The sequence below is a fragment of the Ambystoma mexicanum genome, chromosome 2p (genome assembly GCF_040938575.1).
Source record: "Ambystoma mexicanum isolate Mex_15411 chromosome 2p, UKY_AmexF1_1, whole genome shotgun sequence".
In the NCBI taxonomy this organism is placed as follows: domain Eukaryota; kingdom Metazoa; phylum Chordata; class Amphibia; order Caudata; family Ambystomatidae; genus Ambystoma; species Ambystoma mexicanum.
The window spans coordinates 1177709492-1177736762 of NC_090923.1; the positions used below are offsets into that span (position 1 = coordinate 1177709492).

A 27271-nucleotide genomic window follows, 5' to 3' on the forward strand; every position below is an offset into this window, starting at 1 on the left:
CAACTCTGTAAACCAATGTTAAAAAGTTTTGTAAGCATTTTTGTGCCAAAAATGCATTGTTTTCCCTATAATTGTCATTAAATAAATAAAATAAATAAATACGTTGAGCATACTTTTATGAGAGGTCCATATGACACCACTGAAGGGAAGCATGTATAACATTTTAATTATTGCTTTGATGTTGAAAGGTCTAAACATTGATAAGTGCGACCAACTCTATCCATATGTTACATGCATTTTCTCTCCATACTTTGATTTGAATGTATAGCATCAAGCAAATGCACATACTTTTAAATTCAGCTTTTGTTCATTTATCTATTTATTCTTGTCCCGAAGGAGGGAAATGTGGTGGGCAGTCTTCTTTATGGAATGTACGACAACACCCGAGAACATGTATGTGGCTAGTGTTTGCTTTGCTCGTGTCCACGAGTAGGATTCGTAGGCTTGTTAAAATCAACTATATCACCTGAAAGTGATTACACCCTCCATTTGCAAATTACAATTAAGGTCACAATATTTCGTTTTTACTTATTTTTACACATAAATACAAACGTATTCCTTTCAGTATTTATGTGTTTAAAAAAATCAGAAATTGGTGTATTTTGATGAGCTCTTCAGGTTAAGACTTACAGGCTAGTGGCTGTACAAAGTATCACAACGTAGAAGCTAAAACATGAATTTCCCTTTGAAGTGTTTAAAGAGCTACAGTGATGTTTCACATGTCAACAGAAGGAACAGCTTTTTGTTTTTAAGGTGAAGATGAGTCTTGGCTTGATTTGCAAGAACCCTCATGCGCTGCATTTTTATTTCGCATAAATGCAGAAAAGCACTAGTTGCAAATAATTTGTTTTGAAGAGCGAATATAAATGTGGCTAAATACAAATAAAATGACAAAAAATAAATATGGATAAATACACATGGAAAGGTTGAACAATATTAGACCTTGAGCCTTAATTACAATGCATATCAACTTGCCTTTTGCCAATTACATTAGTGTTCTTTTTTCCCTTCTCTTATCTTTTCTAGCTCCAAATGAGTCTGTCTTTCTGCTGCCAGCAGCAAATGGCGCACCCGGAGGAGAACATGTATAGCAGGTGTATTGAACTTATATTTTGCAGGTGGAACTGTATACATGGATACATTTTGATGTCACAGTTGTCTGTGTATGCCCGTTTGAATGTGTAGTGTACTGCCCAGTACTTGTGTATCTTCTTCCTGTATATCAAAGTGCACGTTCATTCTTTTTTCAGCCGGATTAGAATGTGATGGCGAGTATTGGTTTGGGATCACACGAGTGTGATATTATGTCATTCTTGTCATATTTGTTATTGCGTCTAAAATGTTCTGTTCTCTGGTGTTTTAAATGTGTATTCATTGAAAATTTGATGTGGACTGTGAAACCTTTCTTCAAAACAGTGAATGATAAAATGTCACACACACACACACAAAATCAAATGTACACATTAGTGTAATTGTTACGTATACAAAGTGCACTCCATGTATAACTTTGCATTATTGAAATTGTCCTATTGTAGCTTGAGTTTGACAAAGGCACAGGATCAGATACTGTCAGTGGTGTCTGGTGAATCTTTTAATTGGGGTGTTGTAAATATTTGCCACAAATAAGTGTGAGCGACCGAGCATAGTGAAAGAGTCCGAACTTACAAAAGAGGGTTGGGCGTGGGGAATTCCACCCTGAGAAAGGTCTTTGCATAATGGGTTAACATGGTGGATTGTGAAACACACTTTCTGTGAAAAATTGGGTAAAAAGCCAGACAGTTTGCAATCAGTGTTGTAGGATTAATAAAAATCCAATAGCAAGTCACCAACAGTTCACAGGAGCCTTTCCCCCCAATATACGGCAGCATAAAAAATACCTGTTTTTGCCATTATTGCCATATAAGAACATACTCAGTTTTGCTTTGCGTATAATGTCAGTAATGATAATATAAGAAAACATGTCCAACCTGGCTCTGCCAATATATGCAAGTACCGGCATGTAAAAACATACTCCTGTTGGCTCAGTCATAGAAAATGCCATACCAGAATAATAAAACATGTCTGACAGAAAAAATGTCATGCCATGGTGAAAAAGGGCTAGACAGGCTGCACCAAATGCCAGTTTAGCACCGTAATAACACTTAACATGTTTGCTTTATCATTGATACCCAGCATAAAATTTCCCCGCCTCTCCCCTCCTTCCGTCCCTCCCCTGCACCCCCAAATTAGTCCTAGCCAGCATCCAACACCAGCACATTCACCTGCTCATTCACACATGCATTTAAGCAGCATTCACTCGCTCCTTCGAGCACATTCAAGCACACATTTACGCAGCATTCAATTGCTCATTCACACAGCGTTCATTCACTCACACGCGTACCCATACACTTGTTCATTCACACACACACACATACAAAACAACACACACAATATATTCATTGTGTGCAGGGTTCAGCCCTGGTCAGGATGTTGCGCCTGTCGCGTCCGCAACACAACCTCCAGTAACAAGGGACCTTCTTCTCTAGTGCACAAGACCAGGAACCAGGAAACGCTGAGAGCTTCCTGTTTCCTGCACATGTACACAGGAGCTAGAGTGCCACTTTGCCAGAGCTTGGTTGAGTATGGATGTTCCGGGAGGCATCAGAGCACCCTCACAAACATTCAGATGTGCAGTTCTCCAGTCAGCAAATCCAATGGGCATTGGAAGACTGGGGAAGCAAAATGCTCCCAGCACCGAATGCTCGATTTCTAAACGTGCGGGAATGTAAACTGTCAAAGGGAAATCACGTTTCCCATTCATAGTTTAACCCACAGCTCCTTCACAATGGTTGTGGTAGGCTTGCGCACCCTCTCCCCCATTATGGAAGAGTTTCCCCTGGCTGCTACTCTAGGCCTGTCAGCTCGATCTCCATGAGGCACGTGTTTCACTCCTGCAGTGGGGGACAAATTTCATTGTTGCTGTGGGAATATCCTGTTCTGTGTACAGTGCACGTGTCTCATTAGCACAGTCAGTGTCTCTATTCGGTGGTGTATTTGCGGTGTCTGTCCTCTGCAATGTGCATGTGCTTGAGTCCTGTATTGACAATCACATGTCAGTATTCCATCATTTGTGACCTATGCCGTGTGAGATACACATGCCTTAATCCCATCATGTGGATCACCTTTTAGTATTGCAGTAAATGTATCATGACATGTGTGACGTACACTTGTTTCAGTCCTTTAATGGCATTGTTTTATATTTGGGGTATTTGAATGGTGCAACATCTCGCAGGCAGCGTGATGACACCTGGCAAGATGGCTCAGCTAGAAAGAAAAAGAGTGGAAAGATTGGGCAAAAACACAAAAAATCAGCACATTTTGTAATAATAAAGGTACAACAAAGAGAAAGAGGTAGAGCATTTCAAAAGGTGGCACCCTCTTCTTCCTCCCATGGATGGCTTTGAACACGTTTATGAGTCTGAAAGGTGAAGTCTTAACATATTGTGCCAAGAGATGGGGTTGGCCAGATAAATAGGAACTTTGCCATAAAAGAATGTGTGGACTGAAAGAAGAATGTTGAATTGGCATCGCTCTTTTTTCGAGTGGTAGTCAGTTGAGGGATTGTAGAATAGAGTGGATGTGGCATCAGCGGTCTGAGCTTGTGATCAGTCTGGTTAAAGAGTTTTGAGGAATTTGGGGCTTTGGTAGGAAGCAGGCATTGCTACTTTCCAGCAGGGCAAGGCGTTCCAGTAGACCAGCTTAGTGACAATCAAAGTTTGAGTGATGAAATGCAGGACAAATATGGGACGGTACTAGTTTCTTAGTTTTTTAGAATAAATGTCTTATTAAAAGGAGATGGAGGAGTGAAAGGTGATACCCACTGTGTAGCTTTTTTGCTGAAAAGATATTCATGGTCACGAAAACTATGGTTGAAACAACTGAAGGTCATGGTTCAGAGTGCTTTGGGAAAGCCAAATATTAAGATCTCCGTTTTGACAATATTGAAGGAAAGAAGACATCAAGGGCTCGATTGAGTTGAAAGAGATCTTGAGATCCGATCAAGGGGAACAGAGCTATTGCTGGAAAACTTTAGTGTCATATGCATATATATCATGCTGTGGATATGGATCTAAGGAGGTGACCTAATTGGACCATGTAAAAAATGGGGAGTGGGACTGAAGCAAGAATGGAACCCTTAGGCATGCGGCAGGTTGATAGCACTGAAGCAGCACAGAATAGTTCTTAGGAGAATTTGGTAAATCTGTTTGACAAGAATGAATTAAACCAATGAAGGGAATATGTGGGAAGACACCAGCCACTAACTTGAGCTGATGTAGTAGGATTTGATGGTACTGTTAAAAACAGTGAAAAGATCAAGGGGGATCAGAAAGGCACATCTCAAGAAACATAAGAGGCAGTAGATATTGGCCACTATTCCTACCATAGTGGTTTCATTGCTAGTATTAGGATGCACAGTATCATGGAGGGTAACTTGCAATGAGCAGTGGTAGTGTCCTGTCTGATGTACACTTATTTTGATCCTGCAGTTATGGTGCTATTTCAGTTTTGCACTGGTGGTCTCCTGTCTTGTGCGAGGTGCACTTGTATCACTTACCTTCCAGCCTCGTAGCGGTAAGGTCCTGAAGAGGTGCGTATTTGCACTGCAGTGGGAATCACTTTTAATACCTGAGGTGTGCTGATTTTGGTCCAGCACTGTTACACATTTCTCTTTTGAAGCAGCTGTGTACTGTAAGGAAGGCATGGTATCAACCAGTAAGACAGACACAAGTGATCACAGTTCAAGGGTGTTTATTGCACTTCAGGGGGGTTGGAAAAACGCCTGTCTAAACCTATATCTAAGGATGGGAGCAAGCTACGACCATCAAAATAAAGATAATGCAGTCCTGGTAGTATCTCCATCAAAATAAAAGGGCCTATACTAAAATAAACTATTGCCAATCCCTACTTCTAAATAATAAACAGTGTGGGAAATAATTTAGATAACAAAAAGGGTGTCATGAAATAATATGTCAGGATGACTGGATAGTTGGTTCCTCTTTGCCTCATTTGTACCCTGGGACAAGGCGGCACAATTGGGCTTGCAACACATTTCAGCTCGGCTAAGCACAAGGGCACAGTTCCAGTTCATATATCAGCTCTCCGCAACCAAAAGTCGCTTGCTCAATCAAGGAAGGCTTTTCCCTTGCCAGTCGAAAATTCAACAAAGATTGTTCAAAGTTCCTTTCCTCAGGAGTTTATTTTTTAAACAATAAAAGTCTTTTACTTCCACTTTGAGTCCCCCTCGACCGGGCTCAGACTCCCTTTTCACTTTACAATTTACCATAGGCCTCTGTATGGCACACCGCTTTCAGCTTTCACTTTGAGAGCCCCTCCGTCTGGATCAGCCTCCTATTTCACTTTCACAGTTCACTGCAAACCCTGCAAAGACTTTCAATTGTGCAAAGGATTTGTTTTAAACACTCTCAGGACCACTTGAATTCTCTTCCTCATAAATCATATTCCCATTTCATAAATTCTGTTTCTGGGATACATTCAGGCAGAGACTTTTCGATTGGGCACACACACGGTGCTGGACCACTCTGCTACTTAGTATCATGCGTTCACTTCTCAAAGTTCAGAAAACAATGATCAACTTTTCTTTTAATTTGCGTCTTTCATCAAACGCCTTTTCTATTCGACTTCACAGGACACTGTGTTGCCACCTGTAACCTTTGTTCATATGCAGCACGGTCTCCCTTCAACAAGCAGCAATCTGCACAAGGCTTTAAAGAAGCTTGGGATGTGCAAATCCTTGCAGTTTGATGGCTCAATTTGGGTCCAATGACGGATGTGGTTCTGTAGCAGGAATCAGTTCAAAGGATTAGGAAACAGGCAGGCTATGTTGAGTCGGTGGCTCGAAGCAGTTTGAAAATGTAGAACATCAAGGCAGCTCCCTTGAGTATTGAAGTAGCTCAAATGGCTATAGTGCAGTTGATTCGACTTGAAACCAGTTTGAAACAGTAGAAAGAGCACAAGGCTGCACCCTTTCATCCTGGCGTGCTATGCATCCCATGTCCCGGGTTTTAGAGGAAAGGTAAATCCTTCTTCTGCCGTTACCAGCCAAAATGTTTGCAAGAGAACACTTTCAGATGTGCCACTTCCGGTAGGCAGAGTCCCTGGTACCAGTTTTCAAGCAGCATGCAGACTGATATCCAAACATATTTAATGCAAAATCCTTCTTCTGGATAATTCCAGAGGTGATTCTATTAAAGGGAAGCTGTCATAACCCCTTATATAGTCAATTTGTCACTCTAAAGGGGGACATCTACTTCATCAGCCCTGGCATCTGTGGACTCTTGCACTGGAGACAAGACAACACAGGAACGAATGCCCGGATGCGGGTTCAAAGTCATCTTTAATACAGATTCAAAAGACACTGGAAGCAGCACACTGAGCTCCTACAATCAGCTTGCCTTCTATAGGCATTTTGAGACTGATGCAACATTTCATGCAAATTCAGGATACCTATCTGATTGGTCCCTTCAGCCAAAAACAAACCCCTTCTTGTCTCTGATTGGTTGGCTTAACTGCCACTCACCAAGCACACATTAGCTCATCTTGGCATGCTCCATCTGACTGACACATATACTGATAAGCTCATTCCATTCTCAGCTAAATATAATTAATTATCCGTCAAATCCTGCCAAGAAACAGTTCTTATCAGCTTCTCAAGGTCCTGCCAAATTTACATGGAAGCTCAAACTGTGAAAACCTTCATGAGTTCATCTTATTTGCTGCTAAGTAAGCAGCTGTTCTGTCTAATTGGTTGCTTTCCCATGCCTTCATCTGTTCTACTATCAATCACTGTCTGCTTTCCTTGCCAGAATTTCTAAATATACCATACCAAACGTGCTTATCGCACATTGAAATGCTGCCAAAGAATATTCCGCATCAGAATGAGTCAGCCCTTTTGATACCTGCTTGCAAGACACCATTTCTTATTTGGCATCCATCTTAGAATCTATCTCGGTATGTCCAGTCTAGATGTTCAGCCAACGGCAAACCAATTTACTTTTGAGCATAACTCATTTTCTATCAAGCTTCCGGACTATATTTTTACATATTGTTATATTATGTTATGTCATGTTGTGTAATACCTGAGACACCCTTCCCTTCCTGAGTCATTTTGACCCCAAAACATATATGTCACCCTATATGCACTGTTTCCCTTCAAAAAGCACTACAATTCTGATTTTTGCAATACTGGAACTATTGGTCAGCCTATCATGCTATCTGTATTCAGTTTGAGAGGGGGACGGTTCTAGCACCTCTCATACACTCCCCCTTCTGGTCTGTATTTAGACACCTATTCAATACATGACCACTACACCCAGTGTCCTCCCTCCCCCAAATTCAGTGTACCTATGCATCCCTGTCCTAGTCACCCCCCTCAGTGTGGTGGCTTATCTCAACTAAGAAGGTATCATAAAAACATTTCTACAGAACCAACAGTGTCTCCCTTTGTCAAAAGATTATTTGCAACGTTTCGCTCTCTTTGAACTTTTATGCATGTATCCTCAAAAGGTAACTTTATTTTGCTCCTGTCTGGATCCCATCCCCATTACTCATTTAAATGTAGACATAACATACACATCAGGTGATTTCCCTTCTGCCACCACAAGAATCAAGAGGAATAATTCCTTGAGGGAACCCACCAGCCAATTTACCTCTTTATTTGTCCATGTGCACCTTTTACTGTACACTTTTTCCTGCCTCCCACCCCACAACTCCCATCTCACATCTCATAACACGCCACAACTTCCATCCCTCTTCTTTGGTCTTCCCGCTTCCCACCTTGCTCCCCTCAAATCCTTTCATCACTCTGCCATCCGCACCCTCTGTCTTCTCTCTCCTCATGACTCCATTTCCAACTCACTTTCTCAGCTAGGATGGCTTCCTTTCCATTCCCATCTTAAATATCACTTCCTTTGTCTGGTCTTTGAATCTCTTCACAACCTTGCTCCTCCTTACCTCTCCTCTCTTCTCTCATTTTACACCCCCTCTCGCTCCCTTCATTCTGCCAATCTATTCTTACTCTCAGTTTCCCCAGCCCCTTGTGCCTCTTCTCGTTTCCATTCCTTTCAGCTCCTTGCCCCCTTACACTGGAACTCCCTACCTTTCTCTATCCATTCCTCCCCTTCCTATTCTTCCTTCCACTCCTCATTGAAATCTCTTCTTTTTCATTCCCCTTCCTGATCCCCTTCCCCCTTCTCCCCTTCTTTCCCTCTTTCTTCTACCCTTCTCTTTGTTCTTTATCTTCCCCTTCTATTCTAAATCTCCCTTCTTCCTACTATTCACCTTACTCACTACTCTCTCTCCCCCTTCTTTCTCCACCCCCCTCCTCTCCTCTTCTTTCTCATATGTAAATTGTTCTACATGCTGATTTTCTGGTTTGATTCATGTTTACCGTTATAGCTTCTACTGTTCCATGTTTAATGTATATTTTGTTGTTCATTGTAAAGCGCCTTGGATTAAGGCTGTATGTAAAACAATAAATACAAATGCAACACTTCCTTGTTTCCTGCCCTCCTCTCTCCATACATATTTTCTTCCATCAGTACATCATCCACCCGCTTCATCTTGTTTTGAGCTTGTTCTGAATCCACAGATCTTCTTTAAGCTCAGTCCATTTTATTTTTCCTTTGGGCTGCTTTGAGGAAATTCTTGGGCTATTTGCACATAGGCCAGTCCTTTTGAGTTCATAGTTCATGTCATCAAAAAGTACTCAAACTCTTAGTTTTTTTATTCAAAGTCAGATAAGGGGGGCATTCGATTGTTTATGGGGAACACAAGGATTGGGGAGTCTCGTAGGAACAGCTTTGAAACACAAGGCAACTGTAACTGGGCACCTGGATGGGTCCCTCAATCTTTTCTCTTTGCTCGCAGGATCGGTTGCTGTCATTCACCTGGTGTGTAGGTATCTCTCATCCATCTGTAATGTAAAACTGAATGAGTCTCTTTTGAAAAATAAGTATGTCTTTATTGTCAGTACTGCCTCCTCAAACTCAACCCTTAAAAATGCTTTTGTGTTTTTTTTAAACACTCCTGCCTCCTAAACAATCTCTGCTGCATTTTCTCTTTTTCTAAAATATTAGGATGGTTACTCCTTTCTCTCTTTTCACACATCTTGTATCACTTTATACTTCATACATACTGACTGATACCGGGGCTTGGCTGTGCCCTGAGACCATATAACATGCATCTTTACCTTTTTCCTGGCATTGCCCTCTTTTTCATGGCCTTCTTATTTTTTCAGAAACTGCATAATATACTTAAAGGAAACATTTTTCCATGTGGTCGACACTCTCAAACCAAAGAGTCATGCGGTTTTCTTTTTTATAATAAAAATAATAAACTACACATAGACAACATAACAAACTCAAACACTTTTTCAAAAAAGGATGTGTTTTCTTCTATCGCTCCCCTTCTTTCTTCTTGGTGCATCAGTAGCTGAAGAAGACGAAGATGCTTCTTTGGATTCTTGCTACCTGTAGAAACTGAAATAGAGGCAAAGTCATATTGGGACTGGCAAAGTGGTCAGATATTTTCCTAGCATAGACCCTTGCTCCTTCCTTTCAATCAATACATGTTTACTGCGGTCATTTCTTGACACTCTCAGCCCACTGAACTATAAGCTGCTCTTCTGCAAAGTTAAAAAGAATTGTTGGTGCACATTCAAATGATTTATCATTAATGTAGCAATCGGGCCTGTCTTTCTTTTGTTTTTTCTACCATGCTGATCATTTTCTCTGTACTTTTGAAGTCCTCCTCCTGCTAGCGTGGGACTGCAATCTCTTTGTTCTTTACTGTGTTTATTCCGTTGAGACATAATTGATATTTTCCATTGTCCTACCTACACTAATCTTGCCTACCCCTGTTATTTGGAACCTAGCACTGTTCCTATTAAATGCATGCAAGTGTGACATATAAGAAATACATTGTTTTCCCTACCCTAAATATTTCATGCATTTTGTCAAATGTACCCATTTGGCATTTCACCATTACCAGAATTACAAAAAGGTTACTCCACTTTCTATCCAAAGTCTTCTTCATTCTTGTCATTTTGATATTGCCATACGCATATATATATATATATATATATATATATATATATATATATATATATATATATATATATATATATATGTTGAAAAAAGAGGAGAGGGGCGCACTCCAGTTCCCTGCACAGTAAACCTTCTCAGCCACAGGTGTTCTCCTCCGACCGGTTTCTGTGCCAATACACGTCATCAGGGAGGCTGTCTTAACTTGCAGCTCACAGCAAGTGCAGGTGTTAACACTTAGTGATAATTCTGCTGCAAGGACTTCTGGTAGCTGTAGTCATCAGGTTTGCAAGGAACAGACTCACACCCAATCCCATGAATGGGGAAAGGGGGGGAGTAGCCTACAGTGAGGCACTCCAAAGTTGGGCATATATTACCCCGGTGCAGCACCCTATAAGATTTCTGAAGATTCCACCCTTCAGAAAACTTGCAAATGTGTTGAAAAAAGAGGAGAGGGGCGCACTCCAGTTCCCTGCACAGTAAACCTTCTCAGCCACAGGTGTTCTCCTCCGACCGGTTTCTGTGCCAATACACGTCATCAGGGAGGCTGTCTTAACTTGCAGCTCACAGCAAGTGCAGGTGTTAACACTTAGTGATAATTCTGCTGCAAGGACTTCTGGTAGCTGTAGTCATCAGGTTTGCAAGGAACAGACTCACACCCAATCCCATAAATGGGGAAAGGGGGGGAGTAGCCTACAGTGAGGCACTCCAAAGTTGGGCATATATTACCCCGGTGCAGCACCCTATAAGATTTCTGAAGATTCCACCCTTCAGAAAACTTGCAAATGTGTTGAAAAAAGAGGAGAGGGGCGCACTCCAGTTCCCTGCACAGTAAACCTTCTCAGCCACAGGTGTTCTCCTCCGACCGGTTTCTGTGCCAATACACGTCATCAGGGAGGCTGTCTTAACTTGCAGCTCACAGCAAGTGCAGGTGTTAACACTTAGTGATAATTCTGCTGCAAGGACTTCTGGTAGCTGTAGTCATCAGGTTTGCAAGGAACAGACTCACACCCAATCCCATAAATGGGGAAAGGGGGGGAGTAGCCTACAGTGAGGCACTCCAAAGTTGGGCATATATTACCCCGGTGCAGCACCCTATAAGATTTCTGAAGATTCCACCCTTCAGAAAACTTGCAAATGTGTTTAAAAAAGAGGAGAGGGGCGCACTCCAGTTCCCTGCACAGTAAACCTTCTCAGCCACAGGTGTTCTCCTCCGACCGGTTTCTGTGCCAATACACGTCATCAGGGAGGCTGTCTTAACTTGCAGCTCACAGCAAGTGCAGGTGTTAACACTTAGTGATAATTCTGCTGCAAGGACTTCTGGTAGCTGTAGTCATCAGGTTTGCAAGGAACAGACTCACACCCAATCCCATAAATGGGGAAAGGGGGGGAGTAGCCTACAGTGAGGCACTCCAAAGTTGGGCATATATTACCCCGGTGCAGCACCCTATAAGATTTCTGAAGATTCCACCCTTCAGAAAACTTGCAAATGTGTTGAAAAAAGAGGAGAGGGGCGCACTCCAGTTCCCTGCACAGTAAACCTTCTCAGCCACAGGTGTTCTCCTCCGACCGGTTTCTGTGCCAATTCTGCTGCAAGGACTTCTGGTAGCTGTAGTCATCAGGTTTGCAAGGAACAGACTCAGGGTGGAATCTTCAGAAATCTTATAGGCTGCTGCACCGGGGTAATATATGCCCAACTTTGGAGTGCCTCACTGTAGGCTACTCCCCCCCTTTCCCCATTTATGGGATTGGGTGTGAGTCTGTTCCTTGCAAACCTGATGACTACAGCTACCAGAAGTCCTTGCAGCAGAATTATCACTAAGTGTTAACACCTGCACTTGCTGTGAGCTGCAAGTTAAGACAGCCTCCCTGATGACGTGTATTGGCACAGAAACCGGTCGGAGGAGAACACCTGTGGCTGAGAAGGTTTACTGTGCAGGGAACTGGAGTGCGCCCCTCTCCTCTTTTTTCAACACATTTGCAAGTTTTCTGAAGGGTGGAATCTTCAGAAATCTTATAGGGTGCTGCACCGGGGTAATATATGCCCAACTTTGGAGTGCCTCACTGTAGGCTACTCCCCCCCTTTCCCCATTTATGGGATTGGGTGTGAGTCTGTTCCTTGCAAACCTGATGACTACAGCTACCAGAAGTCCTTGCAGCAGAATTATCACTAAGTGTTAACACCTGCACTTGCTGTGAGCTGCAAGTTAAGACAGCCTCCCTGATGACGTGTATTGGCACAGAAACCGGTCGGAGGAGAACACCTGTGGCTGAGAAGGTTTACTGTGCAGGGAACTGGAGTGCGCCCCTCTCCTCTTTTTTCAACACATTTGCAAGTTTTCTGAAGGGTGGAATCTTCAGAAATCTTATAGGGTGCTGCACCGGGGTAATATATGCCCAACTTTGGAGTGCCTCACTGTAGGCTACTCCCCCCCTTTCCCCATTTATGGGATTGGGTGTGAGTCTGTTCCTTGCAAACCTGATGACTACAGCTACCAGAAGTCCTTGCAGCAGAATTATCACTAAGTGTTAACACCTGCACTTGCTGTGAGCTGCAAGTTAAGACAGCCTCCCTGATGACGTGTATTGGCACAGAAACCGGTCGGAGGAGAACACCTGTGGCTGAGAAGGTTTACTGTGCAGGGAACTGGAGTGCGCCCCTCTCCTCTTTTTTCAACACATTTGCAAGTTTTCTGAAGGGTGGAATCTTCAGAAATCTTATAGGGTGCTGCACCGGGGTAATATATGCCCAACTTTGGAGTGCCTCACTGTAGGCTAATCCCCCCCCTTTCCCCATTTATGGGATTGGGTGTGAGTCTGTTCCTTGCAAACCTGATGACTACAGCTACCAGAAGTCCTTGCAGCAGAATTATCACTAAGTGTTAACACCTGCACTTGCTGTGAGCTGCAAGTTAAGACAGCCTCCCTGATGACGTGTATTGGCACAGAAACCGGTCGGAGGAGAACACCTGTGGCTGAGAAGGTTTACTGTGCAGGGAACTGGAGTGCGCCCCTCTCCTCTTTTTTCAATATATATATATATATATATATATATATATATATATATATATATATATATATGCTATTTCTGTGCTCACACCTGTTTGCACCTTTCTTGGGAAAATTGTGCTTTATTAAAAGGATCCTTACTGCCTTTTTTGTTCTGTAATCACCTGGGTCCTCTTACTCCTAATACGGATCAATAGCTTGTTCACACACTTATTGTGTCAACTGATACTTACCTCTTCTTTCTCTACTTGTCCACTTAACACTTACCTCTGTCACACTATAATGTTTCTTCACATTATATTGCTATACTCTGCTAAGGCCATATAGACATTCCTCTCGTGCTCAGAAATGACAATTTTCATCTGTAAAAAATAAATTGACATCATCATATAGATACAAACAATGTTTTTGTTACTCTCATATGTTCTTTCGTGCAGTTCTACTAAAGGCTTTTCTCATATTTGTTAGATCAATCTTGGTCATCCACACTCCTTTGGCCTTTCATTAATCATATTTCATTTTTATTCAAATGCACTACACTATTCAATTATAGCCAGCATCATCCATTGTGCTCTTTGTTTTCAAATCTGGGTATCTTATCCATTTGTGCTTTTCGCTGCTTTAATATTCATTCATTCATTTATTCATTTATTTATTTCACACCCTGAACTGTCATCAATCTCTTAGTTTTGAGCTTCTTACTCCTGTGCGGTTAAGGTCAACTGTTTATTATTATCTTACACTAATTAGTCTAATCATAACACAAACCCTCATATTTGTCATATTATAATCCCTTTCATGTATGTATTTTTATTTTGTTCCCATATGTGTTTCCCTAGACCCATGTCATAAGGGCCCTTGGTCCACAGGACACAAGGCACTCTCTCCAGTCGTCCTGAAAATATACTGAGTGCTGCTGCATTTTTATCATTTGCTGTAGGATTTCCCCTTCTCTCTATTGTTATCCAGTATGTGGTGCTCCTAAAGAACCACCACTTTATCATTTGCTGAGTCCTTTCTAAATATGTCATCATCAGTGTTGTCAATCAACCTAGAACCTTCCTTGAGAGCTATCACTGTCCTCCATGGTCTACTCTTATTGTCCATTCCTTTGAGCATTGCTGTTTTCTTTCGTACCATGGCTGCTTCTAATTCTAGAGGGATTATCTGTCCCCCCTCTTTGTCCATAGGAATCTATCATCTGAGCAAAAACTCGTCAAATATCCTTACAGTTCTCCCCACTAAGTCAGGTAGCCATGCTAATAGCATGCTCACCACATGCTAAGAGAAACCTCTGGTTCTACTGAAACACCTTGCAGAGCCACTTGCACTGTGCATGCCACTATAAATTCACCTGCGTTCAAATGGTGTATTCCAAGAGTGAAAACGCCAACCCTTGTTCAATAAATAAAATCATATTGTTAGGTTTTATCATCCAATCCCTTCCCCAAAATATTTACTGGTGTCTGATGAAAATATAACAAGGATCAGTCATGCCACACTCTCCAACAGAGACTGGTAATTCATTAATAAAAAGGAGCTCAACGTGTAGCTCCATAGAACCCTTAAACACGTATGGCAGTTCCCACCATTGGATACTTTCCCTCCCCTGTACATAAATGTATAGCTCCCATGTCTTCTAACAAAGCAAAGCTTTCATCTCCTACCGCCATATTAACCCTTGGCTCCTCTTGAGGCCTAGCATTATTGATAATTCTGAACACAGCAAGTCGTCCTGTCAGCTGTCCTATTGTGGGTGCATGCATACCCCTGTTCCTGTGAAAAGATGTCCTCCTACCACAGTGGCACCTCCTATTCTGGGTGTCAATGCCTTTCCTGTGTTTGCATATTGCTAAGTCTCTATGGGGGCTTGTTGCAATTACCCCTGTAGTAAATTAATTTGCACTTGCTCTAGCTTCTTTACCTGTTGCACTCTCAGTGCTTGTTGATGTCTGATCCTGGGCAAACCCTTCCCTAGCTTCTGAGTTATATGCTGGAGGATAAGCTGTCCCCCCTCTTGAGAATTGCCCATTCTGTACATAACCTTGGCTTCCACACATGTGTGCGCACTGTGCCCTGTCATCCCACATGTCTAACATACAGGAAGAGCTCTTCTGACTAGTCCCCCTTGGTTAAATGTTCCTTTCGCATTCTGATTATGATTCTGCCTTGGTTATTCTGCGAACCACCTCTTTTTTTTAATTTGGTTGGCTGTAAAACAACCTTTCAAATAATTCATGGAAAAGAAAAAAAATACAATCACATAATATATATAATGCATACATTGTTCACAAAAAAATATTAACAATTAAAAGCAAAATAAAGAATCAAAATACATATTAAATACAAAGTAAGCCTTAGGTAATTTTTGTCAAGGCTCCACTAACCTAAAAATTCATCAAGATTTATCACACAAAACAAATAACGAATGTTCTGTACTATACTTTTCATTGTGGTCAGTAGCCTAATTACTGATTAGTTTCAATATTGACCAACGATAATCAGCCTGATTCATGGAATTATTTGTGTGAAAAATGCAGATTTGCGCGTCTTTCTGCCCAAAAATCCCTGTTTGAAGTATGGGGATTTTCGGTCAGAAAGGCGCGCAAATCTGCATTTTTCACGCAAATAATTCCATGAATCAGGCAGATTATGTTTTCTAAATATTGTACTACAGCAATTCTAATTGCTAGTTTCCTGCTAGTAAAGATTGCAAACCAAACTTCGTCTTCAGTCAATGGAATATATGCAGATAATAGAGCTTGAAAGTAGGTTTTTCTTATTGAGGTTAGTTCTGGACAGATGACAACCAGATGCTGTAGTGTTTCCAGACGTGTCTCATTAAGGCAAAATCGACAATGACTCGAGTATTTTGGAAGGTGACCCCTTCTTACCAATATTTCTGCCATTGGGAATAAATTCAATCTAAATCACATGTACTGTTGTCTAATATAAGAGGAAGAAAATGTTAACAAATAATCGGCCATGACTCAGAATTTTTTTGAACCAAACAGTTGGCCGTTGAAATCCTTGTAAGTGCAACATTTAGTTCTGTTACAAATCCAGTCGTGCTGAAACAGTTTTGTTTTCGCACAATTTGGATTCGTGAACATTAGCTCAATTGATATGCATGTGTCGGACCGTGCGTTTAATACATGGTTTCGCCACTGAACAGGAAAGACATGGTCTGAGTTGATTAAATGATAAGCAAGAGCACACAAGATGTTCTTTGTTCAGAGGCCTAATAGACATTTATGAAAGAAGTTGCACATTTTCCATAGCAGTTGAGCAGATAACCACCTATTTCTCTATTTCCCATTCCTCTGCCTTGTGGCATAAACCCATTCCCTCCTTGATCCATTTTGCACTGATTCACCTATGATGTACCCACTGCTTGCAGTATTCCCAGTCCTTCTCTGCTTTGTCACTACCGCTCCTTTTAAGGCATACTTTGATAATTTCTTCTGAACTAACTTGGCTTCAAATGTTTTTCTAGCATCTGCTTTTTTCCTGTTTTTCTCCTGCAACAGGTGACAGTGATGCACTATAGTCAACTGTATCTTAAGCCACGATTTTGCTTCCATTCTCACTTCTTCCCAAATGCCTCTGTACCTGCCCAGGCAATACTTGACATAAAATGTGGTATAATACTGCCACTGTTTTCACCTCTGCTCACGCGTTTCAAGAGTTCAGTGCTCCTGAATGTAAGCAAGCAGATCCCCATCCTTTTTTATATATATATTCTTAAAAAACAGCTACTCTTATATTTTGCTTCATTCCCCTCTATTACTCTAAATGTAAAACAAAAGCATCCTGTGTGTGTGTGTGTGTTTCTCATTGCAATATTGAATTCCTTATTCTGACTACCTATGTGTGTTTTATGTGCATTGCCTATAATTCATTGATTGCCTGTGCTTCCATAAGATCATGTATACGTGTGTGCATGCATGTGTGTGCATGCATGTTTGTGTGTGTGTGCATGCATGTGTATGGCCATGCATGTGTGTGCATGCACATGTGTGTATGCACATGTGTGTGTGTGTGTGTGTGTGCACGTGTGTGTGCATGTGTGTGTGTATGCATGTGTGTGTGCGTGCTTGTGTGTGTGTGTACATGTGTGTGTGTGAGCGTGTCACTTCCCCTCTCCTCATAAACATATCATGACAGAGATTCTAACCTTAATCCTTTCTATTTCCTTTCCCCAATAAATCAATTCATCACATATAATAAAAATCCATGTTGTGCTTCAATAATTGTGTCAAGCCTCCCTCATTCTTCTTCATCAGTGCTCAGCCTGCTTGTACGTATCCATAAATATATTTTAATTTAAACAACCCCTGCACAACCCCTAAATAAACAACCCCTGCACAACCCCTAAATAATGCCCTCCTTATTCTTAGAAGCCAGGCCAATCAGGGTGCGTGCTTCTATAAAAAAAGACTCCTTTATATGCTTAGACCCTTTTAAAAATATGAGTGTACTTTCTTGCATGTTCTTCATATCTTGATCCCTGAACTAGTACACATTATCTCCTATTTATTAACTGAGGTCTCTCCTCAATACAACTATTTAAATGTATCAATCCTCTCATCCCTATTGTTTGTAACCTTAGTCCCAGTGCGCTTTGCGAGCACTTCTCATTACCCACTGCTTCTTCATTTTAAATACAAACATTTGCATCAATACATGCCTTCCCAATATTTTCCCAAAAAAGGTGTTTTTATCTTATTTATTCTTGCTATTCCCTATACATATTCACTGTGCTTAGTCTAATGTCATCCACTATTAGATCAGCCTACGTTTTAATGTAATTTGCACTCATAATTGCATTTTTACTCTTGGTGCCATGCTTCTTAATTTGTGTGATCATGGACACATTCATCATTTTTCTTTCTTTTTTCAAATGCCCCTATATTGCAGTCATACCTTATGGTGAGGGAAACACTGTTCCCCTTCTTGGCACCTATCCAATCTGCTCTGGCCTTGGTGTACATGCTTAAACCTTCATGTATGACACCCCATGACTCTACATTATAGTGCATATACCATACCTTCTCTCTGTCCCCAACTATCAATAGTCTCACCATTATGGTCACCTGCAGCACCCCCTTGTGCTTTCATTTTACAATCTGGCTTTCTTTTCAAAATGCACTGAAAACATTTTTAACAAAAACATTTCCCCTTTCTCCCTCGTCAATACAATTAGCCCATGCTTTCCTAATGATCTATACTCTGTCAAAACTATTGTACCATCAATCACCAACAAAGAATGGCTACTTGCCCAAAATAAAATCAACAAATCAGGGGGGATCCACTGTGTGCCCAACTGTCATGCTGCCGGTTTCTAGTCACCGGTGGGGGCTATGGAACGCCTGTTTCTGGTGGCGCCATTAGAATGTTCTGGGTTCTCTGTCCACTTCCGGGTTTCCCGCTCTAGTCTTTGCTCTGTCTTCCTGGCTTTCTCTACTTAAGCTCCACCCACTTCCGGGTTCGGCACGTTGCAACTTTGTTTTTCTACTTCGTTGCTTGCTCCGTGTGTTTTTCCCTCCGTGCTTCTCGCTCTGCCCCTTGGCCCTCTGACGGCGTCCCTTAGTCATCTCTTCTCTCCGGTTTCTACCTCGCGGCATCCCCTCGCCGCCTGGTCTTCCTTACCTTTTTCCCACGGCGTTTCTTCGCCGTCCTGGTCCTCCTGTCTTCCCGCTTGCTCCCTTTTTTTCTCTTCCCTTCCTGCTTGTACCTGTGGATGCTCCTGTTCCAACGTTCGGATTGTTTCCATTATCCATCTCTCCCAGAACCTTTTGAAGGACTTGCTTCACCTTCGGTCTTCAGTCCAGAAAAGCTCCATCAGGCATCCTCCATCCGTCACTGGGTCTGCAGGATTTCATCGTTTCCCCTCCCGGACCTGTTGAACTGCATTCCTACTCACAGAGGGTTTTTTTGAGCGTCTGCTTTTTTCCCTCTTCTATTCGGTCCCTGCTGGAAGGAAGCCTCCTGCTTCCCTGCCTGGCAGGGAACCAGGGTGGCCTCCCACCGCGGACGGCCCTACCTCTTCTCAAAAAAGAAGAAGACCAGGAAGAAGTCTATCCGGCATTTAACTTCTTCTGAGGATTCAGGTGAGGAGGAAGGGGAGGAGGTTGTGGATATTACTGATACTCCTTCTAAGGCTGCTGAGTTTGATAGTTTGCAACGCCAACAGTTAAGAGCTATGGCCTCTCCCGAGCAGGTGCAAGAACTGCTCACAGCTGTGCATACTCTCACACAGGATTTACAGGCAGTCAAAATGGAAAATACTACCCTCAGACAGAGGTTAGACCGTTTCGAGCAGTCTCGCAGTGACCTTCCTCCCATGCCTTTATCCTGCGGTAAATACAACGGATCACCCAACAAATTCAAGGAATTCATGGAGGCTTGTGTGATCTATTACACATTCAGACCCCATACTTACATTGCAGACCAAGCCCGCATAGGGTTTCTGATTTCTAATCTAACCGGGAATGCCCTGTCATGGGCAGCCCCTTTAGTAACTAGTGCCAGTCCTCTCCTTCAGGATTATGCTGGGTTCACAGCCCAGTTCAAACTGGCGTTTGAACGACAAGAGACTACTCTAGTAGCCAGTGAACAGCTACTAGACATTTGTCAGGGGAACATGGACCTTTTGTCCTACATATCCCGCTTTAAGAGGGTGGCCGCTGATGCAGGTTGGCAGGAGAATGCTCAGTATACTATCTTTCATCGAGGTCTGAGAGAAGACCTTAAGGATGAACTAGCCAGGGTTAATCGTCCTTCCACACTCTCGGAACTCTGGGCTACTGTCATCCAGCTCGACTTCTGGCTTTCTGAAAGACTATCTGAGCGTCGGAGGCAACGTGGGTCTCCAATTTTTGCTGACCCAGCTCCGTCTTGCCCCACTCCTACGGGTTCAACGAAAGACGAGACAATGCAGATTGGAACCACTAGAGGACCACTTACGGCCGAAGAACAAAGGCGGCACAGAGACCTCAATCTCTGCATGTACTGTGGATCCAAAACCCATGTCTTAAGGGATTGCCCAGATGTACCACCCCGCAGGTAGGGAAACGCCATACCTCGGAACTAGTGGGGACCAGTTATGGAAGGGGATATTCCGGTCCCTACATCTCTTTATCTATCACACCAACAGTCAGCGCCACCGATGACAACCGTCTCATGGTTATCGCAGTCCAGTTGAACCACTCACATCAGACATTCGAAGTCCTAGCGCTACTGGACTGCGGGGCGGCAGAATGCTTCATGGACGTCGTCTGGGCAGACAAGACAGGTATTAGCCGCCTGGAGAAGGAAGAAGACCAAAAGGTTGAGGGTGTTGATGGTACGCCTTTAAGCTCCGGTCTCATCACTCACGCCACCTCTCCCATGATAATGAAGGTGCTCCATCATACCGAGACCATCCAATTTGACTGGATCCGAGCAGCTCATTTCCCCGTCATTCTGGGGGTTTCCTGGCTCCGGAAACATAATCCTACAATTGATTGGACCATGAACCAATTGTCTTTCTCTTCAAGTTTTTGTAAAAGATCCTGCTCAGTACAACCCTTGGCTGCTACAGTCCACACACTTCCTGATCCCCATACCCTGACAGATGTGTTATCTGTGAAAAACATTCCCAAGGAGTGTCTTCTCTATCAGGAAGTTTTTCATGATGAGGGTCCTCAAGAACTACCTCCGCATCGGCCTGAGGATTGCCATATCACCCTGGTACCCAATGCGGTGGTACCATTTGGACGTATGTTCTCTCTTTCCCTCAAGGAGAAGAAAGTACTTAAGGACTACCTTGACTCCAACCTACAACACGGTCTCATACAACACTCCCACTCTCCTGCAGGGGCATCCCTGTTTTTTGTTCCGAAGAAAGGCTCTGATGAATTACGACCTTGCATCGACTACCGGGGCCTCAATCAAGTGACGATAAGAGACCGTTAACCCATGCCTCTCATAAGGGATATTCTGGAGGCGGTCCAGGGAGCGCAGATCTTTTCCAAAATCGATCTCCGAAGAGCCTACCATCTTCTGCGCATCCATTCAGGAGACGAATGGAAGACTGCGTTCCGCACTCCATTTGGACATTATGAATACTGTGTCATGCCTTTCGGTTTGGTCAATGCGCCATCAATTTTCCAGCGCTTTATGGATCGAACCTTCTCGGATCTTATCTTTCATTGTGTTATTGTCTACCTCGATGATATTCTGATATACTTGAAGACCGCCCAGATCCATAATACTCATCTCCTCCAAGTTCTAAAAAGGCTACAAGACAACCACCTCAAAGCCAATGCAGAAAAGTGTGTCTTTGGAGTCCCTCAAGTATCTTACCTTGGTTTCATACTGTCCTCGTAAGGCATTCGCATGGATCCAGCCAAGACCGAAGCTATATTGCGTTGGCCTCCTCTGGGATCAGTGAAGGAAATTCAAAAGTTCCTTGGTCTTGCAAACTTTTATCGCAAATTTATTCAGGGATTCTCGGAAACGGTTCTTCCCATTACTAGACTACTTAAGAAAACTTCCAACCCTTTTTCCTGGACTCAAGAAGCTGACCAAGCCTTCTTACTGTTAAAGGAGAAGTTTTGCTCTGCTCCCATCCTCCGGCAACCGGACCAGGGGTTAAGGTTCATAGTGGAAACCGATGCCTCTTCAGCTGCCTTGGGGGCAGTTCTCTTACAGGAACATGCTGGTCTCGAATACCCTGTAGCCTACCTTTCCAAGACCTTGAATGTCAGTCAGACTCATTACTCCGTCATCGAGAAGGAAATACTGGCCATGAAGATTGCTTGTGAAGAATGGCGACACCTTCTGCAGGGGGCTATTCATCCATTCGAGATCAGAACAGACCACAAAAATCTCAAAGTCCTGCAGAATATGGAGTGCGTCAACTCACGCCAGGCCAATGGGCCCATTCCTTTTCACAATATGACTTTCTTCTGACCTACCTGCCGGGATCCAAGAATATTCTAGCAGATGCCCTTTCCAGGAGACCATGTCCCGGTTGTCCTGCCAGGGAACTTCCCAGTTTGTTGCTTTCTGACGTCAAATTCATATGTACCATCGATGCTTTCTTGGAGAAGGTACGTCAAGTCACTCAGTCTGATGGTCTTCCTCTTACCACTCTACGCTCGGAAGACATAACAATCCAGGATGGTTTGGGATTCAAACAACAATGTCTTTACCTACCCGATTCACAGACTCGGCTGCGCTAAAATGGTGTCATGACAATCTTGTGGCCGGGCACAGGGTGGTAAAGAACACCCTGGAACTGCTTCGACGAAGCTTTTGGTGGCCTAACATATCTAAAGAGGTGGTCTCGTATGTTCGCTCCTGTCCGATATGCTGTAGATCTAAGTATTCAACTCATCAATCTATTGGGTTCCTACAGCAAGGTGAGGTACCGAAAAGACCCTGGAGTATTATCTCGACAGATTTCATCGTGGATCTGCCAGCTTCCGAAGGATGTTCCTGCATCATGGTTACAGTTGACTGTTTTTCTAAAATGGCCCATTTCACACCTCTGGCTGGGTTACCCACCGCTGCTGAGATGGCGTCCGTGTTCGCAGAGAGATTTTCCGCCTGCATGGCACTCCGGACAAGATAATATCGGACAGGGGTTCGCAGTATACATCACGCTTCTGGAGGGAACTATGTGAGAGGCTGGGCATCGACCGTGCTTTATCGTCTGGCTTCCATCCCCAAACCAATGGACAGACGGAAAGAACGATATCTACACTGTTTCACCAACAACCAGCAGGACAATTGGGTTAGCCTTCTCCCTACTGCTGAGTTTGCCTACAATAACTCTGTACACAGTGCCACTGGTCATAGTCCTTTCTACTGTTCCTATGGGTATCATCCCAGCTTTACTCCTTCCCTGTCTCTTGCTCCTTCTACTGTTCCTTCTGTGGATTCTCTTCTCACTACTTTGACAGGGGCCCATAAAACTGCTGTCAATAGTCTACGGGCTAGTAGCCAGCGCTATTGCGATCAGAGTAACCCCAAGCGCTTGCCCTCCCCCGCTTGGCAAAAGGGGACTAAGGTATGGTTATCCACCAAATACCTCCCGCGTTGGCTGCATCCCTCTAAATTGTCTCCCAGGTTCTTGGGACCTTTCCCCATACTGCGCAGGATCAAGCCTGTTGCCTATCGGCTTTCATTACCCAAACATATGCACCGCCTTCACCCTGTCTTTCATTCCTCTCTCTTAAGGGAGTATAGGCCGGACTCCTATCATCACTCCATACCGGCTGTGCCAATCCCTGTTGCTTTACCCCCGGAGGAGTATGAGGTGGTCTCTGTGTTGGACTCCCGCTTTCGGGGAGGTCGCCTTGAATATCTCATCCATTGGAAGGGGTACCCCCATTCTGAGGACTCCTGGGAACCGGTCTCTCATGTCCATGCCCCATCTTTGGTTCAGAGGTTTCACCGTCTCTTTCCGGGCAAGCCTGGGGGGGGGGTCTCCATGCGGAGGGGGCATGCTGTCATGCCGCCGGTTTCTGGTCGCCGGTGGGGGCTATGGAACGCCTGGCGCTGGCGGCGCCATTAGAATGTTCCGGGTTCTCTGTCCACTTCCGGGTTTCCCGCTCTAGTCTTTGCTCTGTCTTCCTGGCTTTCTCTACTTAAGCCCCGCCCACTTCCGGGTTCGGCGCGTTGCAACTTTGTTTTTCTACTTCGTTTCTTGCTCTGTGTGTTTTTTCCTCCGTGCTTCTCGCTCTGCCCCTTGGCCCTCTGACGGCGTCCCTTAGCTGTCTCTTCTCTCCTGTTTCTACCTCGCGGCATCCCCTCGCCGCTCCGTCTTCCTTACCTTTTTTCCGCGGCGTTTCTTGGCCGTCCTGGTCCTCCTGTCTTCCCGCTTGCTCCCTTTTTTTTCTATTCCCTTCCTGCTTGTACCTGTGGACGCTCCTGTTCCAACGTTCGGATTGTTTCCATTATCCGTCTCTCCCGGAACCTTTTGAAGGACTTGCTTCACCTTCGGTCTTCAGTCCAGAAAAGCTCCATCAGGCATCCTCCATCTGTCACTGGGTCTGCAGGATTTCATCGCTTCACCTCCCGGACCTGTTGAACTGCCTTCCTACTCACAGAGGGTTTTTTTGAGCATCTGCTTTTTTCTCTCTTCTATTCGGTCCCTGCGGGAAGGAAGCCTCCTGCTTCCCTGCCTGGCAGGGAACCAGGGTGGCTTCCCACCGCGGATGGCCCTACCTCTTCTCAAAAAAGAAGAAGACCAGGAAGAAGTCTATCCGCCATTTAACGTCTTCTGAGGATTCAGGTGAGGAGGAAGGGGAGGAGGTTGTGGATATTACTGATACTCCTTCTAAGGCTGCTGAGTTCGATACCAACAAAGAAGCATCCACCACCAATCCTAGAAATAACCAACAACACCCTTTACAATGAAAGTGACTTGTGTGACTCTAAACAGTAACTCAATGGGGCCTCCCCAGCTCACACATATACAACTGGGAGCGTCTTCCTAGTGCAAAATAATATATTCAGAATACAGTTCAACCACATATGGTTCTGGCAAAATGAGCAATTCTACAAAATATACACCCTCGCTTGACTTAAACAACCAAGGGTTTAATTTACCCCATAATATTTTAATCCAACCCAGCGCTTTTCTCAGCACCCGGTTTCAATCAGTTATAAACTAATGCCATGAAAAAATCTTGCACACTTATTACACATATTAGTTCCATCCTTGCTGATTGTTACTTGTTTCAATCACCTCCTCATTGCACATATCAATGTTTTCTTAATTCACCCACAGCTTCACTAAAAATATGTGTCAATGTCATATTGCTGCTTCTTCTGTGCAAGCTGTTTTAACTAAATTAACTCACTGGCCTATCCCTGTTTCTAACTAAAAAGCAGCCCTGTTTCTTCCTGCAATCATTAATTATTCTCCTGATTCTGCCAACTGTTATCTCTCAGCCTTGAACAGACATTCTGGCTGCTTCCAGCAGCGCAGTTTTGAACATATTTCACTCGTATATGTCAGCACTGGCTTTCTGACAACTGCGCACATCGCGTACCAAATAGTTTGTCTCTCTGCCTTAATACATTTTTTCAAGATGCTATATATCACTTTACCTTTATTTCTTGCTGGAGAAAGGGGATCTCATGTCGGTTTTTGCCTTAAAGACTTATTTTTAATGGCTTTTTCTTATGTTGTGATCAGCAAAAGATGTTCTTGCACCTTCGTTTTCATGATGCTCTTTGAAGATTTTTTGACTTTTTGGTTTCCTGAAGATGTCTAGTATATAGATATATAAAAGTTAACCCTCTAGCTACCTTCCCTTGCCTGCCTCAAGGAGTACACAAAATTGTCAATTTTGACTGCATTTCATTATTTTCCCTGGTTTTCTCTTTATAATATTTCAGACAGCACATATGAGCGTGCTCATCAATGGTTTGCTCACACCTCTGCCAATTTTGGACTATTTTCTGCCTATTTCTGGGTTGGTGTAAATCACCTCCCCTAAATAAAAAATATAATTTCTTGACTTCATCTCTCTTTGTACAATTCATTGTCTCTCTTTGACACCTTAATTTTAAAACAGACATATAGACAGACAGACAGACTAGTCGACATTTCCACATTAATCCTCAGCGCTCTTTGCTCTAGCTCTGCCCTTAAATATACCGATAGGAGATTGAGTCATTCCCTCTGATAGACCTGTCTATGTGCTGCCTAATTTACCCACTTGGGTTTTGAAATAACTCCTTCTAAAGCTCCTTGAGCTAGGAAGCTGGGCTCTTTTAATGCTCCTTGTTATATACTACAACCCCCCATCACTTATTTAAACTACCCAGTTGCTTTTCTGACCTACTGATTATTTACTGATTATTATTATTTTTTAATTATGGATAACTTTCTGATTGCTTATTGATTACTTATTGATTACGGCTACTTATTGATTTCTTATTGACTACTTATTGATTACTTATGTATATGCATAACATGCTATTTTCTTCCTTCTTTGCCTTTGTCCCCTTTCAATGCATACCATAATCCACAGATGTCAAAGTGTGTCACACTATGCTGACAGCCACAGGGGGACTTCCCCCGACAAATGAGAGCACACTGCAGATCCACTTACCCTGTCACCTCTCCTGGGCATCTCCCCATCTCTGTCAGCATAGGTCTGGGTTCTTGTCCATGGAAGATCTTCAGGGTCCCTTCAAAGTGGTTGCCATATGTAAAGGGGGACCCTCTACTTCATCAGCCCTGGCATCTGTGGACTCTGGCACTGGAGACAAGACAAAGCAGGAACGGATGCCTGAATGCGGGTTCAAAGTAATCTTTAAATCAGATTCAAAAGACACTGTAAGCAGCACACTGAGCTCCTACAATCATCTTGCATTTTATAGGCCTTTTGAGACTGATGCAACATTTCATGCAAATTCAGGATTCATATCTGATTGGTCCCTTCAGCCACAAATAAACCCCTTCTTGTCTGGGATTGGTTGGCTTAACTGCCACTCACAAAGCCCACATTAGCTCATCTTGGCACGCTCCGTCTGACTGACACATATACTGATAAGCTCATTCCATTCTCAGCTAAATATAATTAATTATCCTTCAAATCCTGCCAAGAAACTGTTCTTATCAGCTTCTCGAGGTCCTGCCAAATTTACATGGAAGCTAATACTGTGAAAACCTTCATGAGTTCATCTTATTTGTTGCTAAGTAAGCAGCTGTTCTGTCTAATTGGTATCTTTCCCATACATTTATCTGATATACTATGAATCCCTGTCTCTTTTTCCTTGCCAGAATTTATAAATAGACCATACCAAATGAGCTGATCTCACATTGAAATGCTGCCAAATCAAAGAATATTCCACAATTCCACATCACAATGAGTCAGCCCTTTTGACACCTGCTTGTAAGACACCATTTTGTATTTGGCATCCATCTTAGAATCTATCTCAGTCTGTCCAGCCTGGATGTTCAGCCTTGCTTACCAAACAGCAAACCAATTTACTTTTGAGCATAACAAATTTTCTATCCAGCTTCCGGACTATATATTTACATATTCATGATGTGCGTATAATACCTGAGACACCCTTCACTTCCTGAGTCATTCTGATACCAAAAAATATATAAAAAAGCACTATAATTTTGATTTCTGCAATACTGGAAC

At 43.2% G+C, this 27271-nt stretch overlaps 1 long non-coding RNA gene across 2 annotated transcripts in view; it reads right to left on the reverse strand.

The window, feature by feature from the left end:
* Positions 1-8271: 8271 nt before the first annotated feature.
* LOC138567293 (uncharacterized) overlaps positions 8272-27271 on the reverse strand; it is a 98481-nt gene continuing 79481 nt past the window's right edge. The window contains exons 3-6 of one of the 2 annotated variants that reach the window (XR_011302156.1): positions 26228-26377; positions 13377-13471; positions 9248-9536; positions 8272-8971 (exon numbers count right to left, since the gene is read on the reverse strand). This is a non-coding gene — a long non-coding RNA (uncharacterized lncRNA). Of the gene's footprint in view, positions 9537-13376; positions 13472-26227; positions 26378-27271 lie in introns of both variants that reach the window. The other variant, XR_011302155.1, reaches the window with a different exon arrangement.